Below are 16,726 nucleotides of genomic sequence, written 5' to 3' on the forward strand. Positions count from 1 at the left end.
GGACTCCATGTGTCTGCTGGTTTTCATTCCAACGGAGCTCTCAGTTACTTAACTAGACCCTTAATTGAACAAATAATTAGCTTATTTGGGGCTTAATTATTCTCGGCTCCTAAAATGTTATAGCTAACTTCAAATCTGCAACTGTTCAAGCGCTGAAAACATGTAAAAAGGTTTAATTAGGCAAATGATTAGTTCAATTAAGTAATTTTCGATTTCAGTTTTTATGAAAACCAGCAGACACATGGAGTCCCCAGGAGCAGGGTTGGGAAGCCCAGGCTTACAGGCTAATAAACTCCATTCTAATATGGAGCTTCTTTTCTAGCATCCTTCCAATATGGACTTAGTTAGGGGCTTCCCTTAGGATCTTGCTGATAGTTAGATTTCCCATACCATCATTTTTAGAATAAACTCGTAGAGCCATTATATCATTTTCACTAGAATGCAGACAATTAATAATAACACTCTTTATTTTATATAGGGCATTTAATGTAAAACATCTCAAGGTGCTTTACAATTAAAAATAAACATCTACAAACAAATACAATACTAGGCATCCTTTTTGGGTAAAAGGGCACTTGTTGCCAAACTATGCACCATTATAATTTCACAGACTATGGTTTGTTTATGATAAAGATAAAGTTGAACCAAGGCACAGAACCTCTGCTTGCCATTTGTAACTTTCAGTGTTCTAAATATTGAGTGTCAGTTTAATTAGTTATTGACAACTCTAATATACTGTTTTACATGTTACACTAATAACAGTTTAGGTTTTAAATAGTCCAGTTTCCAAACCTGTATGATTTTATTATTTTTTTAAAACATTTATTTTAGTTCCAGATCTATATCTCATATTATGTGTCTCTTGTTCATTTAAGATCCGAACGGCTTTGGGCAGGCATTTGGATACAAGCCATTGATTTCTTATAATTTGAACTCTGACTTATTTGCAGCTATCTCACTCTATACAGTACCTGCACTGTAACTGTTATAAAAAAGCGCAACATTCTACATCACTGTTATCAGACCGTTGTCATAGTGAGGTAAGCTGCCTTTACACTGCAATGTAATGCCTTCCACTGTAGTTATATTTTCATGTGGATAACAGCAGCCAGTCCACTAACACAGTAGCTGTGCATGGGACTGGTGTACTGATCATGGCTAATTTAACATTACCAGTATATTGTAGAGCTGGTTTAGGGAAGCATTGATAAGCCTCATTATCTCACTGTCATAAATAGCCACAATAAAAAACATTTTCCTGATCCCTACCTCCTGTCGCTCCTCCAGCCATAGATAAACACTTACATTAACCCCAGGGACTGCATCGTTCATGAAGAACTGAAAGGAAAAACACAGCATTGAGGCACAAATCTGGAAAATAGTGTTCAGGTTATAACAGTTCCAAACTAAGCACTTTGAAAGCAATGGTGGTACAAACAGGATTTTTAACAAGCCTTGCACAGATGGCAAAAGGATTTTGACCACAAATTGAAGTAAAAAAACAAAAACAAAAAAAAAAAAATACATTATACTTCATTTATTGGAATGCTGATTCAGCATGTGGAGCTCGTAATGGAAATATAACATTTTTCGACACCAGGTTTTTCAGAGAAAATATCAGTAACAAAAGCAGATCTGGTTGTTATGCTGGTATGTATTTACAGTATGGGCACTTTCATGGTTGACTTTGTAATGAAAAGCAAGCTGCTTCTTCTCAGACTGATTATCATTTAAATTTCGCTTCAGTGGTTGAGCAGGGAGACTGGTTTGAGTTACGGATATGAGTTTTATAAACTAGATTCACTGCTTTAGATGGATGTACATCACACATCTTTCTTCACATGTCACACACCGGCTTCTATTGAATTGTTTAAATGGAGGAAGATCTAAAAAACACAGTTTAAATCAATAAAAGATGGGGTCTTTGACAAAACTAAAATATATAACAGTGTCTTCAGTGTATTTTATCTTAAAATTACTAATACAATAGTTATACGGTGGTGGTATTTAGATCCGCCATTGTTTAGATCAACTGAATAGACTCTGCTTTTAAATTGAAAATACAAGTTTACTACAACATGTATCTATGGAAACTATACTTTTGAGACGTGTGTTGCTAGTAGGAGTGCAATACAGGGAAGATGTATGGAATTGTTATCAGTTTAAGTCAATATGTGGAGAATGTTATTCTGCATGTTTACTCTGCAAATTCAACATGCACAACAATAGGACATGATATCTTATTATAATCCTGATTTTCCAATTGTGTCATGCTTCCCATTGCAGATCTAGAAGTCATTGGAAGTGGCAATTACCTCAAAACCCCCGTAAACATGATTTTCCACTATTCCATAACCCACCACAGTAGATTTCCTAAACACACAGAGGGGAAAAAAGTCATTTTCTAAATGATACACTTAACTTTTCTCCAGTATCTATTTCAAACACATTGGTGAAATTATACAAATTCCTGTTAATGTAACACAATTAGAAAGAATACATTTCGGGGAAAAAAAAAACACTTGAATTGACTTATTTTATAAACAGAATAACTAAAACTGGTAATACAAAACAATTTGGCCAAGTGCCGTTTATAAAAAAGAAAACAGTTCCAAAAGTTGTGAATCAGCCACTATCACTTTCAGCACACCATTGCTTAGAGTACTATACAAAAGGTGCCTGTAACAGGGTAGAAGCCCTGCACATGTAGATAGGGTGATTTGTTTGGAGTGTATAAATAAAGTTATATATTTTGAATTTAAGTTTGGCAGGGATGAGGTTAATATCTCATCCTTGCTAAGTCCATGTGAGGAATATGGCTGAGGTTTAATTGAGGATCCATTAGCCCTGCCACAAGCTTTAAAAGAAGACCAAATGTCTTTGTTCTGGGAGAGATTAGTGTAGGGAGAAGACTGGGAATAGCAGATTGTGTGCTCTGTCCATGTGTCGTTTGGGTGTTGTTTTGATGTATTTTCTGGTTTTGTTTGTTTTGTTGAATATTAAAAGTGGTCAAAAGCTCTGGATTGTGTCCTCTATTTCTGCTGCTGCCCAGCCTTGACACCACTACACCCTTATAGTAAATACACAGGATGTCACCCAATGCTCCTCAGCCAGGTCTGTTATGCATAGGGTGTGCATTAACTTCTGAAATCTTCAAATTCACTGCCCTCCACATTTATGATCTCTTACAGCTATCTTCCCTCACTTGCACATGTTCTCTGTAACCAGTTGTGCATCATTAGTGGTGCTAATGTGAAGCAGATTCTGTCACATTAGAAACTAGACTCAGGCCAAACAAAACTGTCCCTCATTAGAGGTAAAGAGTTTGAATCACTTAGATTTTTGTTCACTAATGCCTCTACACTGTAAATCTAGCTCAAGCTTATTTTTACATTTGCTCATGCTCTTATAACACAGAAGTGGAGCTGAACAACAGTGATCCTCTTGCAATCACTACTGTATGTGATATACCTGCAGTGTTCCTCCAAAGTGTGGCTCGTCTTCCCCAGTTATATGTGCACAGTGATGATTCAGATTCACTCCCTTAATACATAACCAAAGCTGAACATGCTTAAAACACAGAGAGGCTTATTTTCAAAGCATTTACTTCAGTCTTTAAATGTTAATGTAATAAAACTGAGAAAAACAAACAAACTAACAACTTGAGGATTCCCAATGAGACCTTGAATTATTTTACTTTGTAGCATACAAAATGTATTTTACTCTTTTAAAAAAAATATCTTAATTGGACACTGGGGTAAACATTTGAAAATTCAATACAGTGCTTGACAATGCTTAAAACTCGTAATGGCAGAACAGCATTAGTACACAGTAATGAAGTTTATTAAATGAGACTGGCTTTTGTAAGACAAGCTTTATTAATTACCTTATGTATTTTGATCTCTTTAAATCACTAAAATAGAGATGGGTTCAGGGTTGCTTTGAAAAGGAATGAAGGAGTGACGTGTGCAAAAAAGACCTTACTTACTGAGGCAGATGGCAACTAAGGGAAAAAAAATTTAATCAATTGAATTCAAAAGAGCAGACCCTTGTATGGAACGATTTTAACAGTGCACTTCCTTAGACAAGCTTCCTACCAGATCCGTTTTCATGATAAGGCACTGTGCTAGCTGTTGGAAATGGCTTCTCTTTCAGATTACAACGATTCCTCCACAATCCTTGTTTACATCTTTAAAGAAAAAAAAGAAACTACAGCTTGAAATTCACCGTTTATCCTCACAGCAGGCTACAGTGCTGGAGATATGAGGTCAACGTTTGAACATGCCTCCACTGCTTGCTCAAAAGAAGGACTTATCTTTTACAATTTATTTTCTGCATGATAAAAAATGACAATGTGGTAAAAAATAAGTTATTATTACGGTTTCAACAATTACAACAGCTATGGAAGATAATGCTGTAACACCAGACCACTATCACAGATATTCCAACAGTTTACATTTCATACACATTTGGATTCAGTAGCATGATAGCTTGGCCTTTGTCAAATGAACTGAATCTGCTTGGGCACACCTGGTCTGATCTTGGGTTTTCCACATGTTGGATTAGGATGAGTTAAGATACTATATTTAAACATGTATTTAAAGAGGCCAAGTACAATTACACATTGGGAGTCTCCCATAGTTTTTCATCTGGTATACATCAGCTTGATTAAAAATGAATGTTGCACAGAACTCCCGTGTTACATTACCCGTTATCTTTTCATCAACTTCATTTTTTTTAAATTGTTATCGAGTAAAACAAACAAACAAAAAAAAGTATGTTCTTTTAGTGAACATTCTCAACCTCTAATCAAAGAATTGCATGATTTATACCTATCTGTCATATCAGTACTGGACAAGATTTTTCAAAGTCTGTTTTTAATAATATAACATTTTGTAATCCAGCATAACCAACAGAGTAGAACAGTTGAATGATAATCAACTATTCTGTTTTTACCTCCTTAAAAACATACTTAAACAAAAAAAAAAAATCAATTGCCTGTGCATTAAGCTTTGTGAATATGGTTCTGTGTTTATTGTTGCTTCCTTAAACATTAGAACTCAACAAGGATAATCCATATTGCTATAACTTTGCAGCCAACATTCATCTCCCATATCTTTTATTAATATTTAAAAATATGCTGACTAATGGTAGGAAATGTATTATTGAATTACAAAAAGGGGACTTATTTTCTTCCTACATAATCTAGTTAATTACATATTCAAATAAAGTCACTGGATATTCGAGTGGATAACCACGGGGAATGTACAGGGTGAGTCTAGACTTTTCTTGAAAATGTTACAGATGTACTCCTTTCAACTGGAATGTCCCCTTCTCTTCATGTGAACATTGGCTGCAATGATTGGGAAGATGTAAAGTAAACCGAACTTCAATGACATCTATGATGAAATTAAGATGAGGTGCTGCCCACAGACTGACCAACCAGGTATATAGAATAACATTAGTGACACGAATTGTAATATGACATTGATGCAGGGTTTGGTGCAAAACAGTAGCGGCAGCTTTCCAGAACAACCACATACAGTAACACAGACTGACTCCTTGCAATTGGCAGCTTTTGCTGTCCACTGTGGATGCAGGTCTTTCCTGGTCAGGGTTGAAGAACATTGCCATGGGTGGAAGCTTGAAACTGCTGTACTTGGCTTGTTCAGTATCTGATATAAGTCAAATTAGCTTTTTTGTGAAAAATAAAGTGAAGCGATACAGACAACCCAAGGATAAGCTTTCACATATCTCTGGTTAGCCACACAGTAAGAGGAAGTCAAAGTGTTTGCTGACATGTCTTTAATGGTTTTGGCACAAGCCATCTTGCATATTGCTGCTGCCAGACGTCTGACTTGTATAATGAATACTGCGAGGGTGGTGGTTCAGCTGAAACCTGAAAAACTGTGATTGGTCAGAGTACGTAGTGCACAGACTGTAGAAAAACCATCACTGGGGTATCTGGGGTAGAATTGTTGGTTCAACATATGCTCATTTTGTGGTTGTTAGGTTTTAAGATGATGCAGATTTTAGTGTGTGGCTTTTGTAAATTAGTTGATTTTTTTTAGGTTTAATTGTACTTGTTACCAGTGTTATATCTGCTAACAGTTTGGTCATTCTTATTTGAAGTGGTTCAAAAAGCAAAGCCACTGTGTAAATTTGGCAGCTCTTTACATTGCTCTTTATAACAAACCTTACACTAGTGTGATGATTTAAAGAAATGAAAAGCGATCGAGATTGAACACCACTGGCAATTTACAGCTTGAACGCCTTTACTGTGTCTGCCTCTTATTCCAACCTAAGAGATTGCTCAGCTTAGTATGCATTTATGTGTCTTCTTTAAAACAAATGTTGCCAGCTTTAAAAAGCATTGACAGGGGCCTGTCTCTGGTGTTAAGTGTTCTCAACTTAGCCCCCAGGTGGACATTAGTCCATATCTCAAAACCTACACACAATGGAAGTTTCAGCTTGAAAGAGACAAAGGATTCAATTGCAAGGGGTGTTCGTTCCATTTTGCAATGTGCCTGCAGAGCAACAAAGGCAGCTTACTGACTCCCCTTACATAAACACTAAACTCACAAACAGCAAAATTCACAGAAAAACAAGGAAAAACAAAGACAGGATAATCATCTACATAATGTCATACTTTACACTGTTACTGAGCAGTGGATTACTACCCAGCCCTGCAACTGCACTACAAGCTTAACTTTAAATAAAACTAGTTAACACAAAGCACTTAGCATTATCATCAAAAAACATTCAGTTGAGACAGAAGAACCCTGAAACATTATACTTACTGGCACATAGGGCCTGCCATTTCTACAAAACACACCCCTCCATTCATACAGTAATCACTCGGGCATTCTGGAAATACAATTAAACATAAATTATATTTACAGAATTAGAAATAATGCTACTTAAATCTGAAGGCAGAGAAATAGACAGTGTATGTCATCATGCATCAGAACATCCACTGCTCGCACACAAACAGAAACATGTCATTGGTTCTTTCCTCTCCGTGCTCTCAGAGTTAAACCACTAAGCTGGCTGTGTTGTTTATTCACTGTTTGTTTCCTTGATGATACCTGATGCTAACAGTTAGTGTCAGCTTGTGAACAGGTTTAGCAAACAAACAAACAAAAACACAAAGGGTGGGATATAAACCGAATAAACTAAGGGAAAACTGGACTCACTGAGCCCCACAGCAGTGTGTAGCAGATCTCCATCATATTGAAACATGCTTTACTCATTTAACTAAAAGATATTATGGGAAGGAAGCTCAGTAAAGAATAATACACCTTTACCTACACACTGTAGGATCTGATCATTTGCCTAATTCTATTAGTTGAGAGGCCTGGTTTTCTTTTTCTTTTTTTAATCTTGACTTCACATGTTCGGCATGTTGAAGCGCACTTCATAAAACTCGGATTTTAGTAACAGCATTATTTACTTAACCTCTCTCCAGTGGCCCTACTGCTACTATGTTCTCATGATGACTTATAATGCAAAGTCAACCATTTTCAGTAAATAAACCCACTACTTCTCTGTTCTCTATTTGGTCAGACAGTATACAGGGTAAGCACAAAAAGACGCTTTTTTTCCTTGCGGTTCCCCATCAACAGGCAGTCAGCCATGTGAGAATATGACTAGACTGATTAGACTGATTGGATTGGAGTAGAACTTTAAAAAAAAATACATAAACATGTGAGAATGTGGACAAGTCAAATTGGAAATTTGACTTGATCACAGTAGCTGGGAGAGAGTTCCTCAGTTAATTCCAGCTAAGCATATTTGTATAGTACAGTACATGCCAGAGCAGCAGGTTGTGATTCTGCTACTAGTGCACCGAGATATGCTTTGCTTGTGAATTTCATTATTTTGTTTAACTATTTTGTTTATTGTAAATAAATGTGAGCAGAACAGCGCTTAACTGCAATCTATGTCTCCTGCCTCTACTATTCCCGCTGCTAACCAGCCTGTCCATAAGGCTACCCTTCCACAGGGACCAAGATGGAAGGAGGGGGCTTATAAACACTGTATTGTTGCACAGTACAGCAATGGCCAAAACATTTACATCACTCTAGACTCTAGGGCCTAGAGAATTAATTAATTTTGCTTCATAAAGTCAAATGAAACCTGTTGAATAATGTTATGTTAAAATATAATACCTCTTTGTAGTTTTCTATATACTTAACGAAGAACTGACACAACTTGTCATTATTGATATTATTTTGTAGTTTCTTTGATTACATGATGTTGAGACTACAATTTTATGTATATATATATATATATATATATATATATATATATATATATATATATATAATTTTTTTAATTATGTCTCAATCCCACAAATTCTAGGTGATGCAAAACTTTTGGTCATAGCTGTACTTTAAGTCTTTTCAAATTTAAGAAAGTACATTAGAAAAATCTGGGTGCTGATCCAAAAGTTGGCTGACATTAGCGTGACATTTCCAAAAAGTGTTGATTAGGGGAATTGAGGAAACCAGGAAAATGGACCAAAAGGGACCATTCACCACAAATAGTAACAGTGATTACCTCCATTGGTTCTAATCTGACTTGCTCTCACCTGTGCAACTTGACCCATCAGGCTGGAATTGAATGTAATCTGCAATGCCATTGCAGCGCTGGGAGGCAGGCACACACCTTCTTGTGTCTTCACACAGCAGTGAACCGTTCAAACACAGTTTAGAAGCTGCAACAGGTAAGCATTGTGTTAGGAAGGTGAGCATCCAGGAGCAATCTCCTTTGTTGAAATCTATCCTGCTGAGAAAAACAACAGTACTGTACCGATCACAAAGACTGGATATGAAACAGTGTAAGAAGGGATGTGACAAGGCGAGAGTTCATACTTATGCTTTCATATTCATGCTTTCATAAAATATTGTTTGCTTCAGATCTCTGTTTTGATCAATATAAAACGTGAGGAGAATGCACGTCATCTTGCAGAAGACATTTGCCGAAGGGTCTGTTCACTTAATAAATGATAAGTTATTAAATATTTGCCAGGGATTGCAGGGTTTTGCTGGAACTATACTGACCAGATCTGAGGCCTTTCATTGCCTAGACCTCTGTTATCCCACTAAGCTTCTGAACCTACATCTCTTATCTAAGAGCTTTAGTTGACTATAGAGGGTATTTTTTTTTTTTTTGACAGGAATTTCTTCCAACCGCTTTGAAAGATGTTCTTTTCATCTGTTTGAAATTGGCTTCAAGGATTTATTTGGTTGATTAATAAAGTCTTGAACTTGTGAGTCCAGTTGCAGTTTTTGTTTACTATTAGATATTACTGTTTTGTGTAGCTTCCCCAAATCACAGCAGAATCTGAATGTAATTCACTTTGCCCAAGCCACTTCAAAAACTGTCCAAAGATGGTCGTGAAGGTTCATTCACATGTGTTGGACCAGTAATACATTTTCAGTGATCTGAAGTTATTTCTAATGAATAGTGTATTGCAAGCATGTCTAAAAGTACTGAAGAGCTGGTGTTCCTGATACAGTAATGCAACGCAAAACTCCAAATTCATAAGACACCCATGTATCTTAGACTTAAAGTAATAAAACAGAGGAGGAAGGGAAACGTTTGTTTTAAATCCAGGTTTATTTCACTCAGAATTTATAGAGTAACTATACATCAATAAGAACATGACTCACTTGCATACATCTGGTTGCCTTCAAACTGCAGACCTACTGTTTCTTCTCATTCACCTGATGCATCAACCTTACTGGATTGATGAGATAACTGTGCACTGCACTGTACAGCACTTGACCAGACTCCTGAAATACTGTCTCACTTGAAATGATGAAACGACCATGGCTGCATGAGAATTCACAGCAGTATGATAAAGTGGGTCAACCCATTAACAACATGCCAGGCCTGCTGCAAGAGTTTCAAAACCAAATCCCAGAAGGCCCTGCTGCTGGGCATTCTCACAGCTTCCAGTAGGTATTTCCAGATTTTAAAATGTTTCAGAGTTTTATTGTATTATTATTTTGCAGCTGTGGGTTCAAAGGAAATTGCAGTATTTATTTAATGGAATCAGCTTTCATGTACATGCCTTTTATGAGAAAATGAGCACAAATTGAATTCCCCTATAAAACTAGGCAACTAAATTGCTTCTTGGCTGTTGAAAACAGTTGTGGTTTCCCTTATTGGCTGGCAATTACTAAAGCTTTTTTTATGTTTTAATATTTGGTCTATCAATCACTAATATCTCTCCAAACCACAGTGTTTTTAAAGATTTGTGAAGAGACCAGTATTCTTCAAAGTTTTCTCATACAATTGAAGATCATTGTTTATCTTGTGTGTGTAAAACAAAAACAAAAGGTACAAGTAGATTTTTCTAGCATTTTGTTACTTGGACAATAAGTTTTATTTTTAAAAATGACACACCCCTGGTACTGAATACATTACTCGTTAGAGATCCAACAATTTTGCAAAAATACTTAATCTTGCCAAAAACACACATTCCATTCTACTTCAGTGAAATGAGAACCAACTGACAACAAATGATCGGCCTGTCTCACTAGTTAATTTTTTTTCTTAAACAGGCTTTTTTCTGCTGAGCTTCCAAAATACATGTATGCAAGCATACTGTTAAACAGTTAATCCAACACTGATCACTTATCTAAGCAGATCACCTTAAACGACTTCTTCTCTAATTTACCAAATTGGTATGTCACAGAAAATGAGTGATGGTCCCATCTATTTTGGGTCCATATACCATGTTATTATTAACAATATAAGTACAATTAACAGAATAAGACAAGACATACAAACTAATACATTAAAAGTATACAATTGTTTTCAACTTCTTATTTTATATAAACTTTTTGTTTATTTAGTTATTTTCTAGTTATATCCATTGTTGTATTTTACTATTTTATGATTCTTTAATCCTTTTGTACATGCATTTACTTTTGTGTTCAGTGTAGTTCGATTTCTATATGAAAGACAACGTCCCGCAATGTACTTTAGTAATTTAACTTACATCATCCAGAGGTGATAATGTGCATGGTTACTATATGTGGAATCTCACTATTGCAACATATTCTGTTTTTTCTCTTATATACTGTTTTTAACTAAGGCTTTAAGCCAGAAGGAGCATCGCCCAAACCATTTGTTAAGACTGGCCTCTCTGCTTATTACTGTTGATTAACACATGCAACATACTGCACAGGGATAATAAACAGTCTTGAAAAGGCTCACGTTTACAATGTCACACTTGGAAGGCAAGCGAAGACTGAGAGCTTCAGCGCACAGCACACATGAAATACTTTGTGAAATCATTGTATATTGAAATAGCCTGAAAGTTGGTAAATTAATATAAGTAGTATATTTACAAAGACTGCTGGTTGCTGACACCACATGCTGAAGGGGTGAAGCAGAATAGAAAGCAGACACACTGCAAGTGTTGCCCCATTCAGACAACTGGATGTTGTTGTAACTAAATGATAAAGACATAGGGCTTGATTGTCATACTATTTCTAATTAGCCTATGTTATTAAATATTAAGTTTATACAAACTTTATGAACTTAAACACAGAAACATTCTACTAATAAATGTAATGACAAACATTGACTGGAAGGCTTTTTCAATGTCTTAATTTTAAGAAGTAAAATTCTTCACGCATTCACAAACACACTCGTATAAAGATTTCACTACATAAATATTCAGATGGTGTATGATTCGAATTTTAAAATCAGTGAGATGCTATGACTCATCCATTTTGCAGCAATCAGAACTGGCTCAGATGTTTATTAATTCCAAATCTTACGATGGCTGTCTTCTTTTTATCTGCCCATCCAATTGAATATTATCATTGATTATCATCCCATTTATATGGACCAGTATTTACCTACTGAGAGGTGGAAGGTAGGAGAACGAGAATATTTTAAGACCTTATTTTTAAAAGCAAGTACACTAACTTACCTATAGTATTGATCATCCATTTGAATTGTTCATAACAACATACTGCACCTGCTAGCAGACTACTAGTTACCTACTGGCCAATATGATGAGAATATAATACTAATGTTCAATCCTATGGACTGATAGCAATCAGACTGGTCAATATGTTCAGACATATAAAATCTTTCACAGATTTGATTAAACTTTTCTACTGGAGGCGGTGTTATTGACTCCTGGTAATCGATTGCATATCTTACAATGGAAGTTGACATTTTGAATACTGCCTTGCAATTGACCGTTACAAAAACAACTAGGAACTGATAATCATCCTCCCAATATTGTCTTTAAGTAAAACATTTTAGGAGTCATAGGTGAACTGGCTGTCACAGATTAGGGAGAAAAGGACATAAATACATTCTCGAAATCTACTTGCATTTTTGGGTTGTGCTAAAATGGTAATTTTAACAATGGCAATGTGTTATATGCCCTCAATCACCAGAGAAGTGGTGTGTATAATACATACCTGCACAGTATAAGCTCTCCAACTATGACCATTATTCACTTGATTTTATGCATATATTTGTACTATGAAAATACTTCAACAACATCATGTGGAAGGATGTACCAATGTTCTACACAAAGCCATATATACATGCTTACCATTTATTTATTTATTGAGTGAAGGTGGAGAAACCTTTTGAGGATTACATGAGAACCTAGAAGTGAACCTCTTGTGGTGTTGATCTAGTTTACAATGGCCACGGGTCATGCACAACACTCATTTATACAGTACTGTCTTTCTGTGTCACTTATACCTGCATTAGTTCTACACTGCCAACTTAAATGATGGGAATACAATTTTTTTGTTATTTATTTTAGCTGAGTAGTATGTAGGTGTGTACTGTGTTCTGTCATTTAAGACTTATGCATCTGTTAATACTAGACAAAGGTATGTGACCAAATGAAGTCACTTCGATACAACACAATGGGAAGAATAAACATGACAGGGGGCAGGTAAGCCCTTTGATGGATTACAAACTGGAAATGTACCTCCTGAGGTATGCAAGAAGAGGTACAATCAAACTAGTGATTTTCTTTTTCATCTGCCTGTATGAGAAGCCATGCTGAGTGGCAGTAGCTTCATCTCTGAAATACAACAGAGGTATTTTGCTATGCTTGTATGGAGACAATGAGACAACTTACGACACCTAAATTCATCTTCAGCGCTGGGGCAGTCAGCGACTCCATCACATCTCAACAGGGAGGGCAGGCACTGCTCATTGCTGCACTGGAACTGTCTGTCCCCGCACTGATCCTGAGGGGGCAGGGTGCTCGGGTTCTTAGTGGGGCAGTTTGACTCGTCAGACTCATCCACACAGCCTGGCTCCCAATCACACAGCCAAGTCAGTGATATACACTCGTAAACATACTGACATTGGAATGAATCCGGGCTGCAGGTCGGGGGTTGAGGTGTTATTGGGTCTTTGGGGATAATCAGGAAAAAAACAAACCTCAGTAGGGTTTTGAAGTCATTTAGAAATCCAGTGTACTAGAGTTAAACACTTTTTTGTCAAGTTGCCTAGCAACTGAGAGCAAATCCTTTACCAGACAGCAAAGGAGGGAGGTGATTTTACTTCCCTGCAGGAGTGCAACCCTGCTACTTTCTCTCAGGAAGAGAAAAAACAAAACAAAAAAAATTAAACTTTCAGCCTTTAGCAGGGGAGAAATACAAACAGGATAAAAGACTATCAAGGCTTTTAGGCAGGGAAATAATTTAAAGTTTAAAACTTATGTACCCTCAAACTCAACTAAGAGCATTAAAGAAGCAATTGGCTTCGCTCTTCAATGAGGCAGCAGTAAACGTAAAAGAAAAGAAAAAAACAAGAAAAAAGTGAGATTAGTGGCTTGACGCTCACACCTGCATGCACATACTCTTGCAGCCTATACTCTTGGGAAAGTAGTGAAAAGAAGAGGGAATCATTAACATGCAACCATAATGTGTAATCCATGGGGCACCACACTAAGAAAGTGTCTAGAGCATGTAGAAATGTTAAGTGGGGCCCTTAGTTTGCAGGTCTTAGTTAAAAGGGACAGGGCAACGGGATACATTTCAATACAATAGGTTTATGCGTTTAGTTAAGTGTATCCCACTTCTGTCTGTCTGTCTGTCTGTCTGTCTGTCTGTCTGTCTGTCAATATGTTTAGGTAAATGCTGAAGTTGATGACAATTAACTCAAACTGACATTCTCTATGGTGTATGCAGACATATCAAAAGATGCTGCGATGGTACTGTTGAAGTAAGTTTGGGTTTGTTGCTGATAACCATGCAACTATTTGAACTGATAAAGATTCACACTGTGTTTATCTCCTGTTAATTCATTAAACAAAAATGCACTTAGAGAACTGCTTTGGGATATGATATGTTTGATGTGAAAATGACAAAAGGAATTTCCTGTTGAATTCATTTTCACAAATATATATAAAGAATTGTTATGTGTTGTTTTGCAGTAACTCAGAATAAGGGTTATAAATGAGCAAGCTGGCTGTGCACATTTTTAGACATTTAGAGTTCATTTGAGCAAAATAAAATTCCTCCTATTGCTTTAGACTTCATTCTTCTTTTATTTTAGAAATGTACAGGAAGCTCTGGGGGCTGCCAAGGTTTTTTTTTTTTTTTTTTTTTTTTTTTTACTGGTGTTGTTTTGCTTTATTGCTTTAAATACTATCAGGTTAACTGAGGTTAGTTTTGCCCTGGGTTTCAGATTGCCTCCATTTTTAACTCTTACCTGCCTGCAAAATCTTAAGCCTAAACATTGCAGGTTTTGCAGCTGTTTTTTTGGTTGTTTATATTTCTGAGCAAAGCCATGTTAAACCATAAGCAATTAGACTCCAACACAGCAGTGGGGGAGCAAGTAATACTACCCATAAGGGAGTGAAAATGAACAAAAGACGAACACTTTTATAATGTATTATTTTCCTTTCAGGTAAAAGATTCAAGAGCGGAAAGGCTGAGTTAAATGTTCATTTGTGTTACTACTTTAGGAGTTGTGAGTAATGGGAACCTTCAATTCTATTATCTACTAAGCTTATGGCTAGTCTGGATTCAGAAATGTCGAATTGTATCATTTCCATTAAGATATACTGCCTAAGAAACTCAGTTTGATTACTAAAAGTACCAATGTAAATGCTCTGGAATATACAGTATAAAGACATTTAGTAACAGTTTTTTTTATTTATTTTGTTTTTTAGCTCCTGGAATGATTTGTTATGAAAAATACAGCTGTAGCTAAAATGTAATAGCTTCGGTTGAATTTAAAGTAAAAATGTAATCTTGATTTTAAAAAAAAATCTACAAAAATCCAGTTGCCAAAAACACATTTAACGCTGTATTTTCTTATTATATCGGCAATCTCCGTCTACAAATGCACTCCGAAGCTCAATTCTGCCAACGTACTGCTTTCAAGATTTTAGAGAATTGCAAGGCTACTATATGCCACTTTCTCCAGCCATATAAACCTATTGACAGTGAAAAAACAAGGTCAGTTATTGCAACGTTACAGCCCAGAATTGTGAAAGGTGATGTTTTTTCTTCATACTCATGCAATTTAATGTTGGTCAGGTTCTCTCATAGAAATTTGAAAACAGCTATTGAGAAATGTAAAACTTTTTAGCGTTATTTATTTGTCACAGTTAAGGCTATCGTTTATCAGGTTCTTGTCTACAAGTCTGCTTCAAAGTTTAACCTTAAAGAAAACTTACAAAAACTGACAAAGTACAGGATGATGATGTTGAAAATAACCCAAACACAATCTCTGCACTATATATGGGTGGATTGTTTTTCAGCATTTCAAGGGACACAAAATTGGCAACTTGATGGACTCTTGTTTTCCAAGGTGTTGGGATGGTTCCAGTGCTTTATTGATGTTGTCGTGAGTGGTTTCTGTCAATGTTACAGTAAATGATGTAAACTTGCCTAAAGCTGGCTGTAAACTTGAATTAAATTTGTTGGTATTTCATGTGTGTCATGCTGATGGATGAGATTATTTAAACCAAGTTGCAGCCAGTCTAAATCATTACAATAATTACTTAGCAGTGTGTGTGTGTGTATATAATCATTTAACTACAGAAGGATTGATAGATACATAAATGTGTGCAGAGGTTACCTAAATTCTAATTTTAAAATCAATCTTCTGATTAGTATTAACACTGGTCCCACTTTTTTTGCATGGAAGACATTTTGATTCATTGCATGTTTTTTATACTTAAATTTGGGTTGTACAGATTTTTTCTTCTTGGTTTCCAATCACTACCTGTTGATTAGGTGATTCCACCTAGACCACGGATTGAAACTGGGTAAAAGCCAAATTAAGTAATTTTGTACCAGGAAATAGGAACACTTACTTCTATAGCACTGTATTCATGTTCCAAAGAGAAGTATAAAATACAAGCAAAGCACCAAGATCGGCAACAGAAGAAGAGGACATGTGACAAGCCTTCGTTAGCAGCACTTAATTACAAACAAATATATACCAGGGCATTCCAATGTAGATCACATTGCAGGAAGACAAACAGGGACAGTGTAGGTAACTGGCCCTCTTGCTGTGTGTTGTATTTAGGCACAACTGCAATTAATAAAGGTTCTCCACCACAAGAAGTAGAGAGCTGGCCTTGAAATACAACTGCAGCTTCCTTCTTTAATGTAGACAATTTCGAAGCCAAGACCCTCCACATCTGAACCGTGCACCCGAACTACAGGAAATTAAATCTCCTAGAGGCAGTTTATACCTAACG

Source organism: Polyodon spathula, chromosome 3, assembly GCF_017654505.1.
Source record: "Polyodon spathula isolate WHYD16114869_AA chromosome 3, ASM1765450v1, whole genome shotgun sequence".
NCBI lineage: Eukaryota > Metazoa > Chordata > Actinopteri > Acipenseriformes > Polyodontidae > Polyodon > Polyodon spathula.